General features: G+C 37.4%; 1 protein-coding gene and 1 long non-coding RNA gene across 4 annotated transcripts in view; one reads left to right on the top strand and one right to left on the bottom strand.

Moving 5' to 3' along the window:
- The window catches only part of KCNQ5 (potassium voltage-gated channel subfamily Q member 5), a gene marked incomplete at its 5' end in the record, with an annotated part of 278,899 nt that overhangs the window by 17,773 nt on the left and 241,688 nt on the right, over window positions 1–19,438 (top strand). The window lies entirely within an intron of this gene.
- The window catches only part of LOC310907649, a 173,849-nt gene continuing 168,286 nt past the window's right edge, over window positions 13,876–19,438 (bottom strand). For both annotated transcript variants that reach the window (XR_014589681.1, XR_014589682.1), the window contains exon 2: window positions 13,876–14,008. This is a non-coding gene — a long non-coding RNA (uncharacterized lncRNA). The remainder of the gene's footprint in view (window positions 14,009–19,438) is intronic.

The following is a 19,438-nucleotide window of genomic DNA, read 5'->3' as shown; positions in this document are numbered from 1 at the left end:
TAAGTGCTTAATTGCTTGTGTGTAAATAACTGAGTAAAATCCATATGGGTAGTAATTTAGAGAGAAATTTAAGTGCTGTGGTGTATAGTATTGGTTTCCTTGAAATACAAGAAATCTATCAATTCCCAGAGCACAAAAACACATTCATCCATTTATGGAAAAGATTGCCTCCTAAGAGGAGTGTGTGGAATTTAAAGGTCTAAGGAAAAAAAAAAATCCATTTATTATGCACTTTTTCAAAGAAACCCAGAATCTACTCTTCATCTTCTTAATATTTTTTTTGATATCTGCCCCAGTTTTCTTGGCTTCCTTTGCGTGATGTCTCACATCACACAAACCCTTGGCTGAGCACAGACCTGGTTTCCTCTGGGTGGTACCAGTAAATGTCTGTTAAGGTGTGCCTGTGTGTGAAACCAGACTTGCTTTTTTGGTGCTCATAAGCTCCTGGCCTGCTGGTGCTATGGTAATCACTTCAAATTTGGGTAGACAGCCTAGTCTGTACTGATGTGAATGCCAGGTTTGGATCACTATGTTTTCACAGTTGTGGTTAGTTAGGCCTTTTCCCTGTTGTTCATCTTCAATTATTTATTTTCTTAATAGTGAGTCTTTTGAGTCATGTTTATTTCCCCTACTAAAAATCCATTGCAAGTGATTTCTTTTTTCTGTAAAACCTTACCTTGAAATTAAAAAGACTCAGTTTAATATATTCATATTGCAAAATTTTGTTAAATACTTGACTAGATTATTCACTTTCTTTTATTTAAAATACATTTTATAATCCAGTTGGGTAGATAACAACAGTAAATGCATTCCCTAAAATTCCAGTAAATAACATAGAAAACATCTTAAATTTCCAATAGAAGAAAAATGAAGTGACATTGGAGACTCAGAGAGTAGAAAAATAAAGCCAAAACTTAAATTTTGGGAAATTACTGGGGCATTTTTTGGTTTATTTTTTAAAAATTCGTGAGATAATTTTTAAACAATATCATTCTAAAACCCATGTACCATAGTTTTTAAAAATTAATATTGATGTGAGTGAACATTTCTCCCTTGATCTGTAGCTTTCAAAACTTTGACATTTCTCCCATGCTTTAAGCTTTCTATTCCGTTCTGTGTTGTTTTCCTTTTGACCCAGCAGCCACACACTGGATAGGTGCACCAGTGCAACGTGAGCATATTTAGCTGTTTAATGCGTATGCTGGGTTATTCCTCATGCTAAATGCATACAGAACCAACCTCAAGTGCATGGGTTCCAGCAAATTGCAGACCCACCTTCATGTGGACTCTAGAGCTTTTCTACATAAGTAACAAAATGTTACTTATACATAAGTGTATATGTGTATAAACACTTTGTTAGAGTAGCAGATCCTGATCTTGAGGTGAAATGATGTGGACTTTCCTGTTTCCATGTCACTGAGGTGTAACTTGAACAAGAAGTGACTGGCTATATCTATCCAGTCTTCTGTTTGAGATCTTGTACTCTTCTGAGCATCAGGTGATAGTCCTGACACATATTCCTCCGGAGTTTTACCCAAACTGTGCAAAAAAATGATAAAACTGTTGCAGCCCATCAGAATGGTGTTTTTTAATAGCACTAATCTTAAATCACATGTTTTAGAACCTACTGTTAAGTAGCACATGAACGAGTCCTGTGGCCACTACATCCAACCAGTGTCCTTTTCCCCAAAAATGAGGGGTTGTGGGAGCAACTGTTCCTGGAGACAAAGAGCATACCAGAGCTGGAGGCTTGAACAGCTGCAGTGTCCAGGAGTGTGATGCCCACGACCTCTTCCTGGCCACCTTGCCTTTAGCAGTACAGGCATACCCAGAACTCCACAGACCGTGGTGTAGAAGGCATGATTGGCAGTCAGAGCTGGAAGAGAACATTCTTTGTCTTTTGAAAATGTTGAATTTAAAAAATTCCATCCCAAACTGCAGCAAAGACCTGGTGTTACCTCTTTTTCTAAATAAAATGTAAAAATATCTCTTAGATAAATACTGTGCTTCAGTTTACCCCCATCAGTCCTTTTTTTTAAATATACTGAGTTTGACTTCACTAAGAAGACATTCTCACCTGAAATCAAAGGCTTTTCAGACTTCTTAAAATTCTTGTGGAGCAGAAATAAAATCAATCATTTCCTTTGATGAAAGTTTGGATACTTGTGAATTGGTATGTTTTTTCAAGAGAAATATTCGCAAAAAATTCCCAACCAGCCATTCTCTCGCTTCTACTCCCCTACTTTTCTCTGCAGATGACCAAAATATGGAAAAGAGGTGAGACTCCTACTAGAGATTTCTTGCATTTTTCATGAGGAATTCACAGAGGGGAGGCTGATACTCTTGAGATGAGCTTTTTCCCTCTATTTTTTACTCTAAACGGCAAAATTCAGCAGTTCAAGCACAAGGTAGAGTTGGGAAGCTGAAGGAAAGAGTGGAGATACACGGTGTAAGTACTGCTGAATACTGGTTAAAAGTGTTAGAAGCTGTTAATAGAGTTTGGAAAGCTGAACTCAGCTTTAACTTTTAATCACCCACTTCTACCCCTCCAGAAAAGACAAATTATTGTGAAGAAAAAAAAAAAAAAAAAAAAAAAAAGGTGACTCTGGTCTGGATTCTGAAACATGGTGAGCAAAGGTGCTCTGCCTTAAAACCATTGAAGTTGTATGTGTAAATATGTTTTTCACCCTTTCTTACTCAGACTCTGTGTCTTTGGTAGTATTTTCAGCTTGAATCTTGAATCTTTTCCAGGGCTACCTGTAGAGGAGCTGAGGACCATGCAGCAGTGCCCTGTTACAGAGCTAACAACTGCAGCCTGCTGGCTGCAGCACATAATGGGGCTTGCACAGTGCACACACACTGAAGAGACTCACTTCAGCCTTTGCAGTTATTAAGAGCCCAGGTCTTATCCCTCAGTACAGCAAACATGGCTCTGTGCTGTGGAATGATTAATACTTGAAAACCTTTAATGAACCAGCTGCAGTGTCACTGTGCTAGCTGTTCCAGGCTTCTCCTTTTGCCCCACTATAGATGAAGGCATTTCAGAAGAGTCCAACTTAGAGGAGATGTTTGTTCTTCATACAGAATCACAGCATCTTAGAATAGTTTGGATTGGAAGGGGCCTTTAAAGCTCATCTAGTCCAATGCCCCTGCAATGAACATCTTCATCCAGACCAGGCTGCTCAGAGAACCTGGCCTTGAATGTTTCCAAGGATGGGACATCTAGCACCTTTTTGGGCAAACCTTATATTTTTTGCTTCCTTTTACCTGAAGTCTCGTATATGTAAGTAATATTTTAGAAGTGTATTTTATCCCCCAGCACACATTACAGGAAGGTGACTCTCTTCATATGTATTTCTTAATCTTATAATTTTTCTACCTCAAATGTTTTTTTTAAGACCTCTAATCAAAGTGAGCAGTTCAGGTATCAAATCCAACATTTGTGGATTTTATATGAAGGCAAAAAATATTTGCACTGATAAATAATGTGTATAGTAGTATTTTTGTGTTTGGTAGTAAGATGTAATATTTTAACCTTTTGATTTTTATCTGTGCCTGAAATACTTTTAAGATAAAGAAACCCTGTTATTATGCTACTAATCAAAGGATAATTCAAAGCAAAGTTTCTGCAAGTTAGAAATTTTCTTCAGATTGTTTAACATTTCACAAGTCCCGGTTGAGAAAATGCAAATGAAGCAAGCCAGTAATTGAAGACAAATTGATGTTACACACTGGTGTTTCTTCTTTTAAATTTGGCTTGAGGCATAAAATAACAGCTTGAGAAGCCAGTACAACTACTAGCTTTTATGATTTATTTAAAGTAGTCAGAGTTTTAAGCATGAAGGAGCTTGTTGAAGCTATGCTCTTGATAGAAAAAAATATTCATAGAAAAAATATGCTCTCAAATGTGATGATGTTTTCCTCTCAGATGCTGCTGTAACAGTATTAAGGATTTCTTAGATCAGGAAAATAACCTAAAAACTGTAGCAGTTTTTTTTTTTTTTTTTGTTTTTTTTTTTTTTTTTTTTTTTTGTTTTTTTTTTTTTGTTACACTATGAAATACCAATCAAGTGCCATTCAGCATTGAGTTGTGGGAACATAGTGTAGGTGTTTGGCTACTTCTGTTTTTTCCTAACCTTACTAATCTCAGTTAATAGCTGTTTCTAGAGGGAAACCATTAGGAAGTGGAACAGGAACCTGTTGATCATCCTGCAGTTTTAGTTGCAAGGAACACAGATCGGTGATGACTCTGTACGACTTTGCTTCACACTCCTGCCCACCAATGTCCTGCTGTCTGTCTGCTTCCTCAGGTCCCTGTGCTTTCAGTTTCCCATTTGCCATCTGTATTTCCTTAGTGGACCTCTCTGGAGGCAAGCTGAAGGGAAGCTCACTAAGTAGAAACATTCCATGAATTTGATAGTTGGAGCTTTGGATATCCTACCACATTCTCATGGACTTCTTCAAAATTACAAAATTTAGAAAAGATTCTGCACTTAATATTTCTCCTGATTAAATTAAGTATTGAAAAATAGATGGATTTTTAAAAAAATTTCTGTGGGAATTTTTATGTCCACTCCAGATCTTGAATATCTTGTAGTTTAAATAAGCATCTAAATATTTTGTTTGAAATCAATATATGCAACATGCTGGAAACCAATTGACCCAGACCACTTCCAAAATTTCTATGTTTGGTTTGTGAGGAATGTTTGCTGTGGAGTTGCTGGGACCCTCTTGATAACCTACTACCTAAAATTTCAGAGTCAGAAAAAAGCAGGTAGCTGATACCCTGCAATATGATTCTTCCCTTTTTTCTCCTGGAACTTCCTGATGATCCAAACTCTCTACATATGTTGGGGAATTGAAGAGCAATGACAGTGAATAGCTCGAGGTCTCACATTTCTTAAAGATGAGGTTAGAAGCTAGTGCTGGATATCACCATTTATGGTTTTGGGCTAGCATGTGGACTGCATAGGTTAATTCATGTAACAAGTAAGACACAAATAATATATTGAAATTCTGTGGAAGAGAATGGTTAAGGCCACTGAAGTTCCTGGGAATGCCAGGAAAATGCAGAGCAAACCCTCATGCTGGGCTTGGCTGGACACAGGCATGGTGGGGAACCTGCTCTTTGGCAAACAGGTATTTCAGCTGTGACCTCCATGTAAAGTGAAAAGAAGTTATTGTCTCACATTTTACAAAGGTATTTTGACAACCTTACTTCATGTTTATTGACTGATTCCAAGACAATATTGCTTGCTCTTTTCTCCAAGTCTGATTCTTTGCATACAAATTTGGCAGTTAAAAAATGCAAAAGATGCTGGATGAGTGGAGAACTGCAGAACTACAGAATATGCTGAGGTGGAGGGGACCTACAAGGATCATCAAAGTCAAACTCTGGCCCTGTACAGGACACCCTCAAGAGTCACACCATGTGACTGAGAGCATTGTCCAAATGCTTCTTGAACTCTGTCAGGCTGATGCTGTGACCACTGTCCTGGAGAGCCTGTTCAGTGTTCAGCCACCCTCTGGGTGAAGAACCTTCTCTTGATATTCAACCTAAAACTCCCCTGACACAGCTTCAGGCCATTCCCTCAGGTCCTGTCACTGGTCACCAGAGAGAAGAGATCAGTGCCTGCCCCTCCTCTTCCCCTCACAAGGGAGTTGTAACTGCAGTGAGGTCTCCCCTCAGTCTCCTCTTCTCCAGGCTGAACAGACCCCGTGCCCTCAGCTGCTCCTCATATGGCTTCCCCTCAGTAGGACTTTAATGAACAGGTAGCCCTTTAACCAGCAACATGAACAAAACATGGCATTATGTTTGTTTTCTGTTTTGGTGCCTTAAGATGATCAGAGCTCAGTCTGATGGTTTTTCTTCTGCTGTGGCATCATATTGCAGGTTCCTCTTCCACAGATTTCTGATGCACAGCAGGAGCTGCGTCGCGTGTGGCACCTTTCTTTGGCACAAAATTTGCGCATAATTTCTTTCCTCTGCCAGGTCATTTATTTTCATTAAATATGTAAGAAAGCAAAATTTTTAGTCAATTCTCCTCTCTCTCAAGTCAGATTAGAATCAGCTGCTGACCTGAAAAGCCAAATTACTTGGGGGGGAGCCTGGAGGCAATGAGAAGGCACACAAACCACCTGACTGCAGAATTCTTGTTTCTAGAAGAATCCAACTCCATTCTGACTGCTGTCTCATCTGTTACTGAAGAGGACTAAACTAACCACATTCCCAGAAGTAAATGATATCTGTTTGAGACTATATGGTGGGGTTTTTTTAGAATACACAGAGTTGGTCCAGGGATAACTGATTTAAATGAGTAGAAGTAGTAACACTGATTTTCTTGTGCCATAAACATGCATTGTGTTCCTCCAAAAGAGGACCCCTCTCTCTCAAAAGTTAACCTAAACAAAATGCAGATCACAACAAATTAAACTTGGTTTGACAATTAGGTTTCACCCAGGGTTTTTCAGCCATGAGCAAGAACAGCATTTCCTTTGAATGACAGTTCTCACAGGAAGGTAAATATTAAGTACCTCCACACCTGTTATTTAATCCTTAGGGACTAAAAAGATGATTATATGAAGATCAAAATTGCAACCTCTTTCTTTTACTAGTCCAGAGAGACATTGATGTTAAGCAATTATAGTGCTTTCTAAGTAGTAGGGAGCTTTTGGAACTGCTATCGAAGGAAAACTCTCTGAATGAACTGGGTGGCCACTGGGCTGCAAGGACTGAATAAACAGAGGGGCTACCAAGAAAGCAGAGTGCAGGACACCACCTAGATAAGGCCAGGTGCATGGAGGACCCATACAGGAAATGGGCTTTGCACCTTCAGAAGCATCCAGAAATGGTCTAACTCCTTAGGGAGCTGCTGCAACAATTCTCTGAGAAGTACATCAAATTAGATTTAAAAGATACTCAAGACTGTGTGGTAAAAACTCACTAAGTATATTCACTTTTTTTTGTATAATATAAGAACACTTTCAGGTTTTTCTTTTCTGCACCTTTATCTTTCCAGCAAAAGAATAATATCTTATTTTGTTGCCTTGAAAAATTAGGCTTTTTTAAGTCTAAAATAGAGGCATTCCCTTGGGTTCTGTAGAAAAACAGTTTAGTTTGTAGTGTTTGAACTCTGCTAGATAAATTTGGTTTGGAGTAAATTATTTCAGTTTGGAGAAAATTATTTTTTAAATCAGCATGTTTTAATATCAAGTGTTTTAGAGTGACTTTACTATCTGCACTACACAGAAAATGCAATATCCTGCTTCAGGAGAATAACATGTAATCATATCTCTCAGCAAAATTTTCTTCAAGGGTCTACATGTTAATTAATGTAGTCTCATCAGAATATTGGAGGCAAAGAAGAATCACTTACTGGTGACAAAAAGGGTTCCAACCATAGTGGCTTTGTTTTTAATTTTGTGGCCTTCACGAGAATGATGATTTTAAAGTCTCTTTATTTTTTACTGCTGATTTTTAGGCGTAACTGAGAAATATTTTCTCTCTTGCATTTTTTTTTCCTCTCCCAAATTTAGCTCCGGTAGATTCAAAACTAAACTATTTGTTAACTAATGAGATCCTTTCAGAAATGCATATAAAAGTAATGGATGGGATTAAAATTAATGGTATGAAACAAGAGGCACACATCAATAATCCAGAATGACCAAATGCCTTAGAAACAACATGCTCAAGGTTAGGTTCACAGGTTAGTTGATTAGCAGGAATATAGAGATTGGGTGTATACGTGAGCATTGACTGTGTATATGTATAAATTAATTCAATTCTAAATTTGGGAGATAATTTAAATGCAAGACTTGGGTGGCATAATTCATTTACCTGAAATTCAAAAAGCAGCAAGAATTTTGCTGCATGCCACTCTGTGCCTTTGAATGCCATTACATCTACAAGAGGTGAATGCTGTGGGAATTGGTGACAGACTAAGGCACTGCTCCTTTTGGGTTCCTTGTTTGAAGATCACCAACGGCTAATGTTTGTCTGTGTCAAATGAATCAGATCATACCTGTTTCTGGGTATGTATCCATCAAAAAACCACCCAAACCAATAAAATGATCAATATTTCACTTGTCACTATTTGGCAAGATGGCTAAAAGTTCTGGGCAGATATGTTAACAACAAAGTTATATGAAAACTGTAATGCCTTTTTTTTCCAAGAAAAGGTCACTGAAAGGCTTGGATGGAAAGGAGACTCTTGGAAAGAGGATGCTTGAACTGGTTTTTTGGTTGTTTTTTGTGTTTGGTATTTTTTTTCCCCTACTAAAGAAAGAACATCATTGCATGTCTAAAATAAAGAGGAAAAACAAACAACCAAGAACAAATGCCCAGAATTCCTTTTTATTCTGCATATTCTTGTCAATTTTATAAAGAAATATTATCATTTAAAAAAGCTAGTTCATAGCATTTTATACATAGTAAAGAAAATAAATTGACAGAGCATCAGTTTTTAATCAAGATTTTTTTTTTCTAGATACTGATGATCTTTGAAGGACAAGAACAGTTTCTGAAAAACTTAAGAAACTGCCAAATCTTTTATCAGGAGTAAATGTGCAAGAAGTTAAAGCCTATGTCCCTTTTAGGTTTCTAAGATTTGTAGAGTTGTAAACATTCTAGCAAACTTTCAGATGCCAACAGAATTCTATTAAAAATATTATTATAAAGTTCTTTATAAAAACTTTTTTTCCTATTTATGTTTTTATTGGCTCTCTGTAGGATATGGGTTCATAACCCAGTCATAATCAGTTCCACTCTGAAATTAGAAATGGGAATGAAGCCACTTTTCCACAAGTTAGAGAATAGGAGCTGTTTTGATGCCAGCAAAAATGTGACTAATAATGGTTCTTCCTAAAGACATGAAGTACAAGAAGCAAGGTATTAAAATGGTTATCTGGGTGAAATTTGATAAAACATTAAAAGGCATATTGTGAATTAATGTAACATCTGTAAAGCAAAAAAACCTTGGAATTTTGCTGATTTGCTTTATAATATTTTAAATCCTGCAAACGTATGCCATTATAATTTATATTGCAATTAAAAACTTAGATGCTTTTAGCTCTAGAAATTTTCATTATTTTTTTTAATAATGTGGAATTCCAATGCAATTTAAGATGAAAACAAATATGAAGAATTGTGGAGCAGCTGTCAATTATTTCTTAGAATTCATGGTTTTTCTCTTCCTGGAATAAAAAACTGGGATTTAAGGAAGCTGGAAAATCAGAAAGATATGAGAATTTGGCTGTTTTAACATGCCAAAATATGATCTTATGGCTAATTTTGTTAGAATTTATTTTATTTGCAAGTTCAGTTTCCCTGTTTAAGCAATGTGGACAGAAATGCTCCAGTCTGGTTGTGTTGTAGAGAGGGAAGTGGTGACAAATCTGAAACAAGATATTTTATTTTAATTGCAATGAGTGCTGATGATGAAAGGCAAAGGAGTAATTAATTACTGTATTAATCTCTGTGCATTGCTCAGGCATGCTGTGTGGAGGACATATCTTGTAAATTTTTGCAAGCTTGTCTCACCAACATGCAGATTTTTTGTCTCACCAACATGCAGAGGAAGGGATTTGGTGGTGTTCTCTGTTAGTTCTCTTGCAACCTCTGTAACAGTAAGACACCTTTGGAGTAAACAAGGGCCAAAGATGAGAGTTTGTGCACTATAAAAGATGAAAGAATTCATTCCCATTTCTCTAAAGCTGAGATTCATGGGTCTCTCAACGCGGGGAGTGCTGAGGAACCTGAACATAATTCTGGCATGAGGACCAAAAATGAACTGCTTTAAGGTGAAACTCTTTCCCTTATTACTCATTTGTAGAAGGATAATTGCTGTGGAGCATTGGAGAAGTGATGTCCAGATTTTAACCTACAAGAATAATGACATAGAAGAAAATCTTTGCTATCAGGCATCTCAATGTAAATCAATCATTAGGAGTATGTTTGAACTCAATTTTTAAACTAAATTCTGTATGTTGAAATATTTGCAATCCTTATGTTTTTAATATCTGAAAAGTGTATACCAGAACCACTCTTTAGATAATCTAGTTTATTACATGTTCATCAGTGGGGATTATGGGGATTTTGATTTTAAAATTGTAAATAGAAGAAAATAGACAGACCGTTGCACAGTGCTTGAATATAATTGACGTATCTTTGGGGCATGGGTCTCAGATGCAAAAAGATCCATTCAAAAAAAGCCAGATTGCTATATTTATGTAAATAAATAAATACAATGTTAGGCAATGTCAGAGAAAAAAAATATGCTTTATGACATGGTATATTTTGCAATAATCAAGGTATGCTCATGTTGAATATATGACAGACTTTCAGTTTTATTTTTCTTGGCTATTCTGTTCCCTTGGCAAACTTGATCAAAGAATTTGTTTCAGAATAATCAACAGAACCCCAGGAGTTGGGTGGCACTGTGAGTCTCTATTAGGTAATGGCTAAAACCATTTAAAAGTTTAAACTGAGATTGCAGATTTGGCTCGAAGCTCCAAGCATGTCTAATATGGAAAAACAGTAAGGAAAAGAAGGTCAGTCTGATTAAAAACATGATGTTTGTTCCAATTACAGCAGTTGAAGATCAAGTATAAGAACAGTGGATATCTGAGAGAGCAGATGTGTGCTGTTGGTAGACGTGCTGGCTTCAAAAAAAACCTGTGAATTGACAGCTAGCAAATAGCTGTGCTGAGGCAGAGTGTTGTGTGGTGTGCATTGGCTTGGTTTTATTTCACTGCTTTAGCAGCAGGAAGTCCTGATCTGTGCTGGCTGGCGCAGCACAATGCACCTCACCTTCCTTGCTTGCTGTTAGGATCTCCTCCTGCTACTTCTCCTAAGTGGCTGCTTTTCCTGAAGACAGTAAAGTCAATTTACCTCCATAACATTTCAGGCCTTTTTGAGTGTGGTCTACAATTTTTCATAATGTGAATCTTTATGTATCTTAGGCATGTTTTTGCTTTTGAAGCTTTTGGTTTAAGTCTTGTACCAAACTCACTGTAGCACTTTCATGCCCAGAAAACACTGTGTTGAATTTTATGTTTTCTCAACAGGGACCACAATTACTATATCCATTTTTTTTAACACTCGCTCATATTTGCAACCTTGTTTTTTAATACTCAGTGCATTTTTTTTTGTAGGCATATTTCAATCCCTTCACTTCTCCCCCAGTTACTGCTGTTCTTGCCTCCCTGGCTTTTTTTCTTTGTTTCTTTCCTATATTAACCAAGGACATTTCTTTCTTTTCCTAATAACTGTCATCTTTTTCCCTTTGCCCTCTTTCCAGGGTACCTTAGCATTGGGAGGCAGTGCTTGGGTTTTTTGCATGCCATTTAGTGCCATCTATGACAATGATGCTGACTTTTATAAACTTTACATGGCTTATGGTACGAGAAGAATCCTGCTGCACAGGTTTTATGGATTTCCATTGAATCTCAGGCATCTGCTGCAGGAATATCTAAATACTACAGAAAAAAATAGAGATGGTCACTTAACATAGATAACCATGGAGGTAGTTATCCTGGAGTCAGAGAACTCCTCACATTTATCATCATTTCGATGACTGACAGTGAGTGTTTCCAAGCACTGTGAAAGAACCCTTGCTGAGGAAAAGCTGAGGTAAGCCCCAGTCTAAGGTCTGGATCAGACCTGGATCCTCCCTGCACAAAGTGGGCTTAGAGCCTTGCATTAAAATGGGTACCTGCTATGAGTTACAACATGATCCACAGTCCCTTGGAGAGACAGCAGCGTAACTACTGCCTTGATGATGAACAGACAAAGTGTGCAGAATGCGTTGCTGGAGAGCAGCGTAAAGGTCAGGCAACTCAGCCTGTCCCTCGCCAAGAAAACAAGAGACTGTCCAAGACCATGGCACATGATTGTCCCCTCTCAGCTCGTTTGCTGTGTGCTTGGGCGAGCCCTTCTCTGCAGTTCCTTAAGTGTAGTGGTGTTTATCAACAACTGGAAGCAGTGACTGTTGATGTAAGTTGGGTGTTAGTGGTACTGTGAGTGCGCCTGCCAGTGCACTAATTCTGGAAGCACATTTGTTCAGCAGTGGTGATTTACCTTGCTGCTTAGTGGGGGAGATTTCTTGTTTGGTATGTTGTACAGCATGGAAACAAAATTGGGATAAATCTCTTGTCTAGGAATCCAGACAGTCTAATTCTCTTTTGTTTCTCATTTTATGTCATTGCTTAAGTCTTACTCCGTGTTTGTGGGTGGGGGTGCGCAGGCACATGCGTCAGCTGCTCTTTCTGTATTTTCGGGGTGGATTTGTAGCATTTGTCATAGTGCAGCCTTTGTGAAAGCTTTCTTTAATTGTATCTAAACCCACACTAAAGTGTGTTCTCTGATTTACAAGCTATGATTTAGGAAATATTAACTCTTTAAATTGTGAGATCTTTTGAAAGTTTAGAAAGAAGAGAAAAGGATGTAAAGTCCTAGTTCATATTACCAGGGTGCCATGCTGAAGGAGTCCTCTTATGAGGCTGGTGACTAGGTGAGAAGAGAAAGTAGAATGGATTGTCTCCACACATGGTCATAAGAGTATTCTAGTTTAGCAGATAAATTCAGAATTTGAAGGAAAAATTCTGAAGGACAGAAAGGTCTCTGAACTTACAGAAATATACCTAACAATTTTGCATGCTAAAGCAAATTTTAATTGAGGTTTCTTTTGTGTTTTGTGCAAGATCCACTTGTTCAGCTAATAGACTTTTTAATATAAAAATTAGATTTTTTAAAATAGCATTTATACCTCTCTTATAGTTCTGATTCTCCTATGCTTTACCTTATGTTTCTGTTAAAACAAAGTCTACAGTGACTTTTTTCCTGCATTATCAGAAAAAGAAGGTATTTCATGTTATAAAATCTGGGAATATTTGTTTAGTAAAATATTTTACAGCTTCTAAAGGAGCAATGAAATATAACATTTGCAACTATGCAAATATTATATAGGGGATAATGTTTTAAAAGATCTGTGTTGCAGTTTACTTCCTCTAAACAGAATTTTCTTGTTTTGTTTTTGCTTGCTGGCATACATGAAGGTTGGTTGAAACTGAAAGTCCTACAGACAGATCTCTTCCTTCTAACCAGGGGGATTTCATAGTCCTGATGCATGATGTCTGGATATGCATTTTTTCATTGCTTGAATTCACTCTGCGCACCGTGGCAGCCTCAGAACAGGCCTGAATTCCCCCTGTAAGCAGCAGTCTTTGAGTCATCGCAGCAGCAGTTCACTCTCGGTGTTAATAGCAAGTTATCCCCTCAACTTCAGTAAGATAGATAACTTGCAGTTCATGTCCCAGGTATGAGGGGTGCTAGGTCCATCCTATGACCATTGGCTCCCTCTGTCCATTCTTGCAGCTTCCAGTGCTGTATTTCCTCTCCTGTAGTTAAACCCCTTTCTTGCTCCTGTGTCTGGTTGTCCCAGCTTTCACTTAGTGAGCCTGGGGAACTTGCCAAACTAACTGATCTTCATGGACACCCACAGGAGAGCTCCTGAAACAACTGAGCAAATGGCTGGAGTGTGTATTTGCCTCTTTTGGTCTTTTGGTGAAGTTGTTCCTCTGTGTTTGTTGTATGTACATTGATTTAGGACCTAATGAAACTCTGCATTCCTTTACTGCTCTTTTCCCTTTTCATTATTTAAAGGTAAATCAGAACTAAATGCTGAGAAATTTATGCTCTCAGTCAGCTCTACAGCTGCAGAGTCAGCACTGCCTTTGTTTGCTAGTAAAAATTCCAAGGGCTGTAGAAACAAGACTCACAGCAGTTTCACTGTACTACATCTCCCTAAAGGACAGGCAATGAGGGGTAGGTAGCCTGAAAATATCAAGAGCCCTCAGGCATTTTGAGGGTGACATTTCAAAAAAAAAAAAAACAAAAAAAAACCCAACAAAAACCCACCCACACACACACACACACAAAAAAAAAAAAAAAAAAAAAAAAAAAAAAACAAAAAAAAAAAAAAAAAAAAAAAAAAAAACCAAAACATTCAAACTTGATACTGAAGACAAGGAGATGTGGCACTTTTCTCTCATTTTCATTTGGGATTGAAGTCAGCACCTTACTGCCTGCAACTTGGAAAGAGATTTAAACACCTGTATTTTCATGTTTTAATTGATTGTATCTGCAGCATGGGAGGACCAGTGAGAAGTCAGGATGTTGTTTAAGATTTTTATTTGTAAAGCAAATGTTGGGCATCATATGGAGAAGGTTTTAGTTCAGTATAAATCTACACCTGGTTTCAAAAATTGCACTTAATACCAATAACTGAACTGAAATGCTATTTAAAATATAGTACAGTTATCAGAGTTGAATACCTTGATGGTGTAGGAAAAAACCCATGAATGAAGCTTCGTGCTAAGTTATTTCAGCTTAGTAATTGAACTACTTTGTGTTTTTTTATTGTGCCATCTGTATTAAACATATCCTTAGAAAAGACTTTTTAGTGTTAATGACTCAAAGCTTGTAGTTCCCAGTTCAAATTACAAGTTTTTTCAAATTAGAGGGAAGTGTGAGAGTAAGGATGCTTCTGTGAGTCTGACTTTGCAGGACTGAGCTTTAATCATTTGCAGTCTGTAGCTTTGAGCTTTTCAGTTTACTCAAGTTTGCTTGAAGAACTGTGTTTTCCTTGTCTTTGTCTTCCTTATGGATAAACAAATTTGCTTTGCTTCAAATTTCTAAGAATCTATGGGAATTATTTTTAGGAAGGAGATTAATATTTGATAATTCAGTAATGGTAAACAGTCTGGTGTTCTTAAATGTGAAGTTATATTGAAAATTAAATAAATGCTATAAGTTAAAGGAAGCATAAATCTTTGATGTCATGCTCTCAGAGAACATCTACAGCCGGAGTACCACTTGGGAAACTGTGCTGAGAGGTGGGTAATGAAGTGAGAGCTTTGGAAGAGTGGATTGAAAACTTGGGCTTTCTGTGTGGTGAACAGTAAAAACTTGGGAAAAGCTTAGTGGGCTGAGGTTTTTGTGGTTTTTTTGGGAAAGGCTTCTTACAATATTATCTGGCAAACCTATAGGAAAGATGTTCACATTATATTTTATGCACTTTCCTTTAGAGTTGTTTATTTGCATTCTCTCATTTTAGAAAAGATATATCGAGTATGGGGAGACAGATGTTTTCAGGACTAGAGATACCTGTGAGTTGTGATAATGTGTGAACAGTCCTGAACATTTCACTGTCTGTTTCTATATTCAGAAATGATGAATTCATATGTGTGTTGTTTTACATATGGCTTGGTTATAAGACAGTATAAACTTAAGGACAGTGAATGCTCTTTCTCTTTTCTACTTGTAGCTTGAGCCACTGTCATTCCCTGATCTCAGATTTGCCTGATGTTCCTCATTCATATCTCAATAATGAGTTTTCAGTCGTATTTTTTAGTTGTAGGCCAATACTAGCTGAGGTTTTTTTCAGCCATGTGTTTCCTTTCACCTGAATTATTTAGAAAAGCATAATTCAAAACATTCTGTCATACTTAAAGAAAAACAACCAAACAAACAAAAAATGAAAGAGGAAACAGATGATTTTGTTTACATTTAACTACCAGAAATCAAGTAAGGAACTGGGAAGGAAACTCTCAGAGTTGCTTTAGAGCAGAGGTTTGAAGTTGTAGATGGTTTTGGCCTTTGGTAAAGGATCCAAAAAGGATGTGCAAGCAAGGTGTTGCTTGCAAGGTTTTCCCTCACCCCGTTTGTGAAGATCGTCCTGCCCTTCCATAGTCTAGAGCTTGTGCACAGATTGCCTTTAGATATTTGCATCTCAGCTAGGACATAACTGTGAAATGTTGTTCACGCCTGGAGTTCTCCCTCTAAAATTAATTACTAAAGGTAATTTTATTTTGGTCCATCATGAGATAACCAGTGATAAATGGATCTGTGACCTGTCCACAGATCTTCACATCTGGGAGTGGTAGAGGGGATGCCAATGGTATTTTCACATGTCTACTTTGGCTCCATTTCTTAATTACTTAATAGTGCAGGGATGTTACGAGGTTGGCTTGATTTCTTTCCCTTTCCCTTTCCTGCACTTCCTGTGCCATGACAGCTTTCCCCTTCATGTTTCTTAGGGTGATATGTTGCATTTCCTTCAACTCTCAAGTTTCTGAAGGCTGATTTATTTAACTGGATTTTGAGCACCTGCCTTTCCTCCCCTGGGCATGTGTGACGCATGATACTGGCCCTCTAGAAACCAATTAACGAAATAAATTCAATCACTGAGCGACTTAAATAATTAAAAAACAATGAACATACACTGTGCGTACGTAGTCCCCACCTAAATTAGACTGTGCCCTCATTAAGATAAAGTCTCTTTGCTCTTCATTTGCAGGAATTAGACTGAGTAAGGGTTTACCAAAAGCTGGATGCTCCCAGGCCTGCATGGCTCTTTCTGTCCCGTCTGACTGACCCTGCTTCAGCTGATTGACTTCTGTTTGCCAACATGGCAGGGTAGTAGCAATCATAAGCAATCAGAAGGCTACTTCTGGCCTGGCATGACTTGACTAGAGGCTGAGAATTAAACATTTCAGGGCTGGCAGAAGGGGCCTGCTGCCTTTTTTGCTGGGACAGGGATCTGTGGCTCTGTGGGGAAATATGGGTCCAGAGGCAGGTATCAGTCAATGCTAAAGAGAATCCACTAATTCATATCAGGAAAGCTTATGGAGTTCTTGCCAAGGCACGTGTTAAATTTTATTACTAATACTATTACATTTTACCAAAGGTGATTCTTAGTCAAGAATCACCTTAGGTAAAATGCAATAGTAGAAGATTCAAGGTCTGCTTGATTACAGCAGGTACGAGGAAAGCTTCTGGACAAGGGGACGCAGGTTTTCTCCCCCCAGCCTTGCTTGCTTGCATGCATAAATTAAACATAGGTGTGGCAAATTGCACTTGTCCTCATCCTTATGCTGCCAAGGGAGATGGAAGCCTGCTTATTTGCTTTAATATATCCCTCCTTTATCCTTTTCCTCATTTTGCCATTTATCCCTGCCAAGAGAGTAGAAGACTGCAGAGTTGGGAACGATTTGGGTCACTGCGACTGTGTTTGCAGCATATCAGGTAATGGATATTATTATTATCAATGGATAATAATTAATTTGAATTACCTCCTTTCCATCTGTCTGCTGACTTGAATCTCATTTTCCCTTACCTTTTACCTCAGTCCTTCTTTTTGTTTTCTTTTTTTTCCTTCCTTTGATCTTCAGAAAGGTACTTTCTAAATGCACATCTAAACAGACTCTTTGTAAATATGTGAGTGGACTTGAACATTGTCAAGAGAAAGCAGCTGGGTTAAACTGGTACCCAGAGATGCACTCAGAGAGATTTCCTCCTCTAAAGGCACCAGTTAAGGTTTCTCTCAGTTGTTGCTGCTGCTCACACAGACACATAACTCCTGTATAACAGTTGGTAACATCACTGCCTACCTTTCTGGCTAGTTTTATACAAGAATAGTTCCCTAAAATATGCAATCCCCTATCAAGACATGCACACAGTGAATTTTAATCCTGCCAGAATGAAGACCCTGTGTTAAAATTAGCCAAGAACATGTTGAACAAAGCCACCCAAAGCAATGCAATGCTTGAAGTCAGCTCACATTTTCAGTAACATACTTGAACTGCCTGAACATTAGCATGCTTGTAAAATTTGAGGTTAACTGTGTTTGTAAAAATTTGTATTGCTTTGCATCAGTGTCTGAGCTGGAGTACACAAACATTATTTTAAATAAACAGTTTTGCCTGCTGCTGAGAATTTTATGAAAATCTTTTACCAACTCCTGTTTACACATGTAAGCAGTGTTCTTTCTAGTTCTTTCACAGGCACATTTGAAATATGACCTGTGCATTCCATCCTTATATTGCACATCTTCAAACTCTTAAGTATGTTTTCAGAAAGAAGCATCTTTTCAAAACAATACAAATCAAGATTTCAGTGTGAAATATTGCTATTTCTCAGTTTTACCACAAAAGTGCATAGCCTAAAAATAAAATTGCTGGCAAGTGCTTAACCGCAATAGCATAAGGAAATGTCTCCAGAATAAATAAATAAACCAGCCTTTAGCTAAAGCATAGAAGTAAAATGAACATATAATTCATCTGTGAAGCCACATATTTAGAAGGTGGTATGCTATGGCTGGTTTGTTCAATTTATCAAGACAAAACATTTTGCTGTGTCTTGCTTGGAATTGCTCTGGAAACCCTTATGATACCACATTTTCCACTGCACAGAGGCCATTAAAACTAAATTACTTGGAAAAACAGTAGCCACTAAAATATGGATGTATTGGCACCTAAGGATTCAGTAGGAAAGAATTTTAACTTTGTAAACAAATGAATAATTTTTAAAACAAAAATGAAAATTACCTGTAAGATACTTTCTGCATTAGGATGTCTCAGAGTAACCATGACAACAGTCTGGGCTTGAAGTTTTTATGCTGTATCTCAGCATGTACATTTTCTTCTTAACTGAAAAAAGGGGCATCAGGGACTACTGTACAAGAAGTAGGAAAAATAGCTATAGTCTTGTAAACTTAGAGAGAGTAGAGATATGCCACTCTAGGTATATTCCTATGGTTAAGAAACGAATTTTGGGTATTTTATCTTTTCCCGTCAGTGTCAGATCTGCTTCTTACTCATGGTGCTGTGTCCCACTAACGAACTAAAAAAATGTGGGTTTTTTTTTCCTGATATCATTAGATGGTATATTGGATATTTTAAGAACTGAGATTTTCTTTCACTCCAAAAATATTTTGACCAACAAATTAGACCTAAACTACATATGTATAAAACTTGGTGCTAAAAACAAACAAACAAACAAAAAGGTGTTTTGTTCTGTTTATAATTACAAGGAGAAATTTGAAGTCGAAATATAGACAACTGTCTTTTTTATGACAAATGCATATATTTTGCAGCAAATATCTGAATTTTAAAATAAACCTTGTATAAAAGTAAACATAGGTATATCACCTATACTATATTCAAACACAGTGAAACTAATCTACCTTTAAGGATAAATATTTTTATTTTTCTTCATAACAAAGTAACAAAACAGTGATAGCAAAAGTGCATGTTGAACCACTAGCCATCTGGCTTACAAAAGTGTTGAAACATGTATTGAACTAAAAGGTGATTTGGTGGCCTGAAAGAACCAAATGAAACGTTCCAGCTGGTTTTTCAACCTGTTGAGATGCAATGCAAGACCTGCAGCAGACTCAATGGGTTTTTTTGCGTGACAATATAGGGCCATAAAGCATAAGAACCAGTAAATTCTGTTCCATAAAACAATTGTTTTGTGGCCCTACAGCGTGAGAAGCCTTTTGCCATTTTGGCATACTCTGTGTAATAAATCTTCTGCTCTGCTTGGCAAATTATCAAAAACAATGTCCTACAAGTTGAGAAATTCACCAGATTATTCCTT

This window comes from Zosterops lateralis, assembly GCF_965231275.1.
Source record: "Zosterops lateralis genome assembly, chromosome: 3".
Taxonomy (NCBI): Eukaryota; Metazoa; Chordata; class Aves; order Passeriformes; family Zosteropidae; genus Zosterops; species Zosterops lateralis.
The sequence above is the reverse complement of the archived record's forward strand: the minus strand, read 5'-3'. Positions and strand labels throughout refer to the sequence as shown.